Source organism: Podarcis gaigeae, assembly GCF_964106915.1.
Source record: "Podarcis gaigeae genome assembly, chromosome: W".
NCBI lineage: Eukaryota > Metazoa > Chordata > Lepidosauria > Squamata > Lacertidae > Podarcis > Podarcis gaigeae.
Window position 1 is genome coordinate 6,806,222 of NC_139695.1, and position 9,342 is coordinate 6,815,563.

At 52.4% G+C, this 9,342-nt stretch overlaps 1 pseudogene across 1 annotated transcript; it reads left to right on the forward strand.

Moving 5' to 3' along the window:
* Positions 1 to 241: 241 nt before the first annotated feature.
* Positions 242 to 8,275, forward strand: LOC310836069 (phosphoinositide 3-kinase regulatory subunit 5 pseudogene; annotated as a pseudogene). The gene is made up of 2 exons: positions 242 to 329; positions 5,751 to 8,275. The product of its transcript is annotated as a phosphoinositide 3-kinase regulatory subunit 5 pseudogene (transcript).
* The last annotated feature ends 1,067 nt before the right edge of the window (positions 8,276 to 9,342 follow it).

Below are 9,342 nucleotides of genomic sequence, written 5' to 3' on the forward strand. Positions count from 1 at the left end.
TAGGAAATGCCTCCACGTCTCCAAGGCCTCTTTTATAGCCAGCAGCTCCCTTTCCCAAATGGTGTAGTTCTGTTCCGAGGCTTTAAGCTTCTGCGAGTGGAATGCACACGGCCGTAAGTCCCCGTGGCTGTCTTCCTGCAACAGCACCGCTCCTACTGCCCTTTCAGAAGCATCCGTCTCCACTACCTTCGGTCTGTACAGATCTGCATGGTGCAGGTACTCCTCAGCGGTAAACATCTCCATGAGCCTCTCAAACGCGCACTACGCCTCCTCCGTCCAGACAAACGGCTTCTTGCACCTCAAGCAGTCAGTGAGGGGTGTGGTGAGTTGTGAGTAGTTAGGCACAAACTTCCTGTAGTAGTTAGCGAAGGCCAAGAACCTCTGCAAGTCCTTCTTGGTCTTAGGCTTCTGCCACTCCAACACCTCCTTCACCTTCGCCGGATCCATATGCACCCCCTCAGGAGACACGCGATACCCCCAAAATTCCACCTCTGTCACGTGGAACTGGCACTTCTTCAACCTGGCGTAGAGTCTATGCGCCCTCAGCCGTTGCAACACCTCCCTTACGTGTCACACATGCTTTTCAGGACTTTCTGAGTATATCAAAAGATCATCAAGGTAAGAAAGCACGTTCCTGTCTAGCAAGTCTGCCAAAACATGATTGGTGAAGCCCTAGAAGGTGGCGGTGCCCAATTGCAACCCAAACGGCATCACTAAGTACTCAAAGGTCCCATATCTTGTATTAAAGGCCGTCTTCCACTCATCGCCTTCCCTCACCCGTATCACGTTGTAGGCCCCCCTCAGGTCCAACTTGGTAAAAATCTTCGCTGATCTCAGCCTCTCCAGCAGATCCCCAATACGTGGCAAGGGGTATCGGCTGGGTATCATGAGCTTGTTGGTCCTCCTATAGTCCACAACGAGCCTTTTTTCCGGGGTATCCCTCTTGCTTACGAAGAAAACTGGGGTTCCCCTTGGTGCCTTTGTTGGTCGGATTGAAGGAATGGGTTTCCCAAACCCCAAAACTGACTGTGCAGGCAGTTTGAAACTGCACCAAAATCCCTATTTTTCCTTAGCTAAAATACTTTAACTTGAGCTCTTGAGCCGAAACCCAGCTGTATAAACAAGTGCTCAGAGCCCTCTCCTTTATCAGTTTGTGACGGCAAGTATGGCCTTGACTGTACCAGTAGAACAGGGAAGACACGTCTGTGCCTTATCTTATATCCTGACCACAAAAGACGCACAGACCTAGTCTGGGAACAGCGCCAGAGGGTGTTCTTGGAGATGGTGACCTCTTGCTCCAAGATAAGAGTAGGAACAGGAAGATCCTTTGATGGTCAGAAGTACAGGAAGGAATATCCTTTTATGGTCAGAAGTATAGGAAGGAATACCCTTTTATGGTTAAGAGTACCGGAGCAGGAACATCTGTGATGTCAACCTGCGTGTGTAGGCTGACGTGGCTGGATTCCTGGGGAAGGGGGAGAAGGTGCCTGGAGGATATATATACTGCATGTAATCTCTCATTTCTTTGGACTTGCTGTGGACTGACCACGCAAGTGCCTTTCTGCTGTTCCGGAGAGCGGAAATAAAGAACTCTTTCTCTGAACCAACCCTTGGTGTCATTTGACTTCCTTCCTCCTGTCCGGGAGCAACGCAGACCCAATCGGTGAACCCCAATAAGGCTACAGTATAAAACCCCTTGCCAAATTCTTCTGCAAGAACTCCCTCAGCTCGGCTAGCTCCGTCTCTGACATGGAATAGAGGCGACTAGTGGGTATCTGGGCCCATGGCACCAAGTCTATTTTGCAGTCATAACGGCGGTGTGGGGGTAACTGGTCTGCCTCCTTCTCACAGAACACGTCTCTGAAGGCCTTATACTGCAGTGGTATGGAACTCTCTTCTCCCGTGATTTTCCCTCCTACCTCCGCCCCCTTCGCTCCCAGCTCTCTAGCCTCAAGCAGTTCACTTGGCAAAAGGCTGACGCGAACGTTAAGAGCGTTGGAACCAGGCCACGACAGGATTGTGTTTTGTGAGCCACGTCATTCCTAGGACTATGGGGTGTGTCGCTAACTTAGTGATATGGAACCTCATTGTCTCCTTGTGCCCCACCACCTCCACCCCTAATGGTTGTGTGGCTTGAACCACCTCCCGCCTATTAAGGGTCTACCAGCTATCGTCTGTACCTCGATTGGGGAGTCTAGTTGCTGTGTCCCAAGCTGGTGTTGCTTCACAAAATCTGCATCGACAAAGTCAAGAGAAGCCCCGCATCCACCAATGCTTGCCCTTGCACCCTGCGACCTGTTACCAAAAAGGACCAATGCGGCAGCAAGCAAAAGCTTTAGCAGCTTCGTCAGCTGCTGGTGGCTGGAAAGCCAGACAGGATGTTTGTGACTGTTGCCATGGGAACAAAGGGGCAGTCCATTCTGTACTGAGCACCGGATGTTAGCTCAGTGTGTGTGTCATATGACCCGTACTGGAAGTACATGGGTGAAGTTTATTCTCGCTGCTGTTGAGTGCAGACATGTTTCTCTGTACTGCTGTAAGAGACAGAAATAAAAGCATGTAGATACATTTCTGTCTGTTTCTTTCCCCTCCCTGGGGATACCAAAGGGGAGAGAGAAGGAATGGTGTGTTCTTCTCACATCTGGGAAGGATCGCCGATTACAGACCTCGCCAGTCTTCCTGCCGGGAGTCGCAGGGGGAGGTCGACAAGGAATTCAGCCGGTGCCTGCAGCGATGGCACATTCCTCTGACCGAGGCAGAATTCCAACACGACCATCTGGGAGTTGTAGCGTCACGGGCAGAGCTATCCCAGGAATGGCTGGTTCCATTTGAGGCCCCTCTACTGACTTGTCTCCCAGCCCCTGGCATCTCTTAAGGGCTGGGATTGGACGTTTCCCGACTGTTCTGCTTGGGGTTTGGTCTTTTCCTCCACCCTGACCCCTGAAAGGAATCCCCCTGTCTTCCTATCAGGACACTGTTTAGCCAAATGCCCCTGCCTAGCACACACGAAGCAAGTGTGTGTCTCCCGACGCCACTGACTCCCTTCCTTCCATGCCTTCCTGGTTCTCTCCCCTTCCACTGATCCAGTCTGCATTGGTTCAACAGCTTCTCCCTGACTAGGTGTGCTGCCAACCCCCTGTTCCGGAAGCTTGGGAGTGTAGGCCCTTACCTCCAAGGACCCCCCTGCCCCCTCTTTTTTAGCTTCCTCTGCTGTTGGCGTAGCCCTAGCTGTAAGGACACTTGAACTATTTCTTCCAATGACTGCATGGGTTGCATCTTCGCCATCTCATCCAGGATCGAAGGACTCAGCCCTGCACGATACGTGGCTGCACGCTACATGGCCTGTGTTCTGTCCCCAGCCCACCTTGTGCACTAGTGAATTGAAGGTAGTCCAGTTAGAAGCCGCAGAGTCACCCCCTTGTCGCAAGTTCAGTAGCTGCTGCTCTGCAGTGGCGTGCTCTAGTGGGCTCTTGAACATGGCATCCATCAGTCTCCAGAACTCCTGCAGGTTCCCTAGAGCACTGTGTTGGATCTCCATAAGGGTGATAGCCCAGTCCTTCGCTCCCCCCCCCCCAGCCAACTGATCAGACATGCAACACGCTGCTTATCTGAGCTGAATTCAGCTGATCTCAAGTCCAAAATGTATCTGGCTTCAGTTCTAAAGGCTGCATAACTTTCTGTATCTCCATTGTATTTAGCCGGGTTCAGTCCAGGCCCCCTGCTGGCTCTGAGGTTCCTTTCCTGTTCTGAAGTCAACCTTTGTTCCTGCAGTGCTCCTGCCAAAATGTCTAGTTGGCTTTTGAGCTGCCACGTGTAGCTCCTTAATTCTGTTATGGGGTCAGTGGGCTCTCCTGCCCCCCCCCCAGCTGCTCCCCCAGCCGCACTTCCCACGTCCGGTACTTGCCCACCCATCACGGTCTTTGATGTCCTCCGGTGTGAGAGATTAAGATGAGACTCGGCAATCTGTAATGGCTTGGCTCTCCCACAGAAGCGAGATACTGGCAGTAATTATCTCAGGTTTATTGCTCAAACACATAAGTCACTCTGGAGCTCCTTCACTCCGTGTCTGACTCCAAGTTTGCAGTTGCCGAGTCTAAACTTCGCCCCTTCCTCTTCTTCCAACAGTGGAAAAAACCCTTCCGCTTCCGTTCTTTTTCCCTCCTCTCACTGACCTTTTCCCACCTCTTTGGGCTAGTTATTCCCGGCCTCTCCCCTTCTGTCTCTGAGCTAAGATTGGTGTTTAGAGCTTTGCTATCTTCTTCCTCTCTGCTCTCTGAAACTCTGCCACCCGGCTTCCCCTCCTCCCTCTCACATTCCAGTCCGCATTCCAGTGTCCTTATCTCCCTTGGCTTGCTTAGATTCCCAGCCTCTGTCAGCTCCAGAACGAAGCTGACAGGTAATCACTTAATTCCTGAGACAATAGGAAGGTTCCCTCTCCCTCCTTAGAGAGAAACATTTGGTCAGTTTGGGAGTCAAAATGGTTTCAGGACTGTATTCCTGTGCTGCTCCAGATATGTGGTTTCTATATTTATGCACGTGTTTCCTTGGTCCATCTATGAACATTTATTGCATATCTAAGACCTGAAAATTCTTATAACACCATCCTCCAGATGCATCTTGGAAGCAGGGTGCTGGCACAACAGCCCTCCCCAAGCTCGGAGCGCTGGGGATGAGGGGCCTGCGGCTCTTTAGAGGCTGCTGGAGCCTGGGGACCACATCTGGAGAACCGCAGGCTCCTCGTCTCCCCTGGAGCGGAAGAGGTGCACCAAAACACAACTTCTCACCTCTGTCTGGTTCCTACTTCAGCGAGAATGTGATGGCCTGGGATTCGGATTCGGATGCTGAACAGGAAGAATCCCAGCCTGCACAGGATTTCCCGCCTCCAGAACCAGCTGAGCTGGGGCTGGGGCATGAGCCTGAAGGGTCCTCACCTGTGCTGGAACCTCAGGTGCAGGCAGCAGCTAAGTCTGCTCCGGCTCCTGAGGGGTTGGAGGACCCATTGCCTGCAGGTGCTCCACTCTCAGCCCCGGCAGAGGAAGCTGAGGTTGCCTCCGGGTCTGGTAACCCTCCAGCCTCTCCTGAGCTGCAGAGGCTCAGGGCAGAGAGGTGGAGGGAACTAAGTTCACGCAGGAGGAGTGCTCGCCTCCAGGCCAGGAGAGGCGAGTCACCTGAGGATCAGGGCCGCCCTGTGCCTCAGGGCAGATAAAAGCCAGCCAGCCCCAGTCTCAACTTTGTTGGTTGACAGGTCCTGCCTGAACCCTGTCCTACTATCCTGCCGGAGCTCCTAACCTCACCTGACTACCTGTCCTGCATCCAGCTTCAACTTTTACGAACTGCCTCCATACTGCACCTTTAACCTTGGACTGGACTCGGACCTTGCCTCTCGGTTAGCCCATGGGACCAGCACAGTTTGCTCCTGCCACACCCGCACTCCCCCTTCATTGGGGTGCATTCGGGAAGAACCAGAAGCCATGGCCGACCAGGCAGCTGCGCTGGTGGCATTGGCCCAGGAAAACCAGGCCTTGACCCATACCGTACAGCAGCTAAGCAACGCAGTTACTGAAGTTATGCTTCAGCAGCGTGTCGACGCCTTACCGGCTCCTGGAGCTGACGCCCCAGCTTCTGGCAATTACCCAGTGGCCCTGCCAGAGAGGTTTGATGGGTCCCCGGCCAGCTTTCCCATGTTTCTCGCCCAGGCCAAGCTGTATATTCAGGGGCGAGCCAGGAATTTCCCCGATGACCGCACCAAGGTGCACTTCTTGATCAACTTGATCTCTTTGCTCCGCTGGCTCTGCTCTTCAGCTCAGCTGTCATGTGTACACCACACTTTCCTTCAGAGTCAGATTTCCTTCTGAGAGCCATGAGGACATACCGAGACTTCCTCACCTGGCCTGTGCCATACTGTAATATCTGCCAGGAGCTCCTGACCTTCATCAGCAATGAACTCAAAGCCCCAGGGATTTCATTTCAAAGGCTGGTTAGGGCAGAGCAGGGTCTGTCTGCAAAGAGCTGTGAGAGTTCCATTGTAACAGTCCTGTTGCTGAACCCTTCAGAGGTTGATGGGGAGTTTCTCTCAGTCGCTGAAAAGTTGAGCACGGCAGAGCACTCCCAGCACACGGTACTGGTGACACTCCTGGAGCACATCTACCAAGCTAACTTTGGGACCAAATGTGACCTGACAAGACTACGTGAAGTTCTCAAGTTGAAACCTTTAGAAAAGCTCATGGAGATATTTGCCAGCACCACAGAAGCTCAGGAGCTGGCAGCTGCCACCAGCAATGACCTTTCCATGGCTAAGGAGCAGCTAGAATCTGCTTTGCTGGAGATTGCAAAGGCAGCTGGGTTGCCTGAAATCACAGGGGAAGTCCAGCCTTGTAAGCTCCACCTGATCCCCATCCCTGTTGCCCGGTGTTACACCTACAGATGGGATAAGCATAACTTTGACATCTTGAATGAGGTACTAGACAAAGAGGGGCACTTCCCAAAGCCTGTGGTTTTGGAAGATGAGGAGGAGGAGGAAGAAGAAGCTGATGGCTACTGTCCAGAAAGAACTTCTCTGTTGACTTCCCTGGCTGCTGTCTCCAAGGAATCTGTGTATTCCGTATTGTCGGAGGTCAGTCCCCGTGACTCACAGGAACCAGTCCTCTCCGCCCTTTCCAAAGGCCCTTTCCAAAGACTCTGAGCTCTTGTTGGCCTCTAAAAACTCCTTGAAGACTTTTGTCTCCAGCCTGAAGGACTACACAGACAGTGGTTATGTGGAGGACAGTGATGAGAGCTCCTTTGAGCCGATGGGCCGCCTGGATCCAAAGGAGGAGAAGGCATCTCCCAGGCACCGGTATCGCCTGAGCAACAGGATAATCAAGCTGTTCAAGAGCAAGAGCCAGCTCATCCTGGGCAGGGAATTGCGGGACATTTCTGAGGTGGCATCGCTCTCACTGCCGCTGCGCCGAGCCGAGAGCCTCTACAACCCCGTGGTCAAAGAGCGCATCCCCACACGCTCACGGCGTGCACACTCTCTGCCACAGCATGCACTGAGTGCCACACTTTTCCAGACCCGTGTGCCGCAGAATGCCTGTGTCCAGCGCAGGCCCTTCCTGAGCTGCGATGAGGACACCAAGGTCTCAACGCTGCGGGTGGTCGTGTTTGGCTCTGACCGCATCTCTGGGAAAGTGGCCCGGGCTTACAGCAATCTTAAATCTCAGGAAAGCAGCTGCCCCTGGCTAACGCGGTACTTCAAACTGCAGTTTTACTATGTCCCCGTGAAGAGGAGTGGCCCTACCTCATCTGCACTGACCTACCCTCCTCCTTCTCCAGGAGATCCACATTCCTGTGCCTGTGGATCAATGGATCCTAGTTTGGCAGGGCTGGAGAGCAGCACAAACGATATCTCGGTCTACATTGGTATGCTGGATCCATGGTACGAGCGCAATGTTCTTGGGCTAATGAACCTTCCCACAAATGTTCTATGCCAGCAATCTGCCAAACCTGAGGGTGAGCCCCTAGAAGATACAGCAGAGCAGCTCCCCATGCTTGCTGACACGATCCTTTATTACTGTCGTTTTGCTACCCGCCCAGTGTTGCTGCAGGTCTATCAGGTAGAGCTCACCTTCATTGGAGGACAGACGAGGACAGAGATCTTCATCCACTCCCTAGAGCTGGGCCACTCAGCAGCCACACGGGCCATCAAAGCCTCAGGTCCAGGCTGCAAGCGACTGGGCATAGATGGAGACAGAGAAGCAATCCCACTAACACTACAGATCGCCTACAGCAAGAGAGCAGTCAGTGGACGGAGCCGCTGGAATGACATTCAGAAAGTCTGCACGACCATCAATCTCAGCAAGACCTGTAAGAAACAAGAAGAGCTTGATTCAAAAACCGAATGCTTAACTCTCACTGCAACAGAGGTAATCAAGAAGAGTTTCAATCAGTAAATCAGTGTGTCTCAGATGAAAGTGGACAAGGTCCAGATTATTGGGGTGAACTGTTCCTTTGCTGTGTGCCTGGACCAGGATGAGAAGAAAATTCTGCAGAGTGTCACCAGGTGTGAAGTCTCTGCATGCTACAAGCCCAAGACCAGTGAGCCCTGCATTGAGGAGAACCTCTGTTCACTTCTCCCTACCCAGAATTCATCTGACTTCTGCTCTCTTCTCTGCTTACCCATTGCCACCTTCAGTGGGGCACTGCCCTAGGGAGTCGGAAAGGATGGAGTGAGTGAACTGCTTCCAACTCCCAGTGCTGATCAAAGGTGCTACCAGGCATCCAATGGAGATGGACCTCCACTAGGTAGCTTGGCTTCAGCAGAAGCAGGGCATGGTAGTCCTCCCAGAACTGGGAAACAAGCACTTGACACCCCTGGACTATGAAAGGGTTTGGTGTATTTTAGGGGAAAGAATATCTACCATCTGTGATTCCCCCATGAGTGCTGTGGAGAGAGGGAGAGGGAGAGGGAGAGGGAGAGGGAGAGGGAGAGGGAGAGGGAGAGGGAGAGGGAGAGGGAGAGATTGCAGATGACATGGCATGAATGTGATGGGGGAACATCTGAAATGCCGAGAAGGTGGAGGGTTTGACTGGCCAGTTTCTGCTAAACCATTGAAAAACTTCATTGAGAGTTAGAGAATTGCAGCTGTCTGCTCCCCCTTTTTAACAGGGCATTGTTGATGTCACTGGCCCAGGGCAGGGCCTGACAGGCCTATAAGAACTGCTGCTGCAGCTACCACCCAGGAGAACTCCCCTGCTCAGTGTCTGAGGGCCCCAGTCCTGCCACTCACCACCTGGCCCAGGGCGGGGCCTGATAGGCTCCATAAAGGACTGCTGCTGCTGCTTCTGGGCAGAGAGGGCTCTGTTTGTTTTTGTTTTTTACCTATGTCATTTTAAACTCTGATATGAATGGTGTATTCTTAGTTTTAGATTTTGATTTATGTGGAAATTGTTTTCCCATTTGGTTGTGTATTTTTTTTAATGTGGTTTATTTATTGTTTATGACTTTTGTAATTATGTAAATCTTGTTATGCTGTAAGCCGCCTTGAGCATTGTTGTTTTAACTGTGGAAAGGCGGCATACAAATAAAAAATGATGATGATGATGATGAACTTGCTGAAGGACCAGGCGGCCAAGTGGGCATTGCCGCTGCTCCGGCAAGACTCTCCCTTCCTGACAGACTATACGGGATTTTGCAACCATCTGGAGACCGCGTTCGGCAACCCTCAGAACGGGAGTCAAGCCAACCGGCCGATTCGGCGGTTGAAACAGGACAACTCCACAGTGGCCGCCTACGCCACAGAATTTCGACTGCTGGCACAGGGCTTGTCCTGGAATGACTCTGCACTTTGGGACCAGTATCTC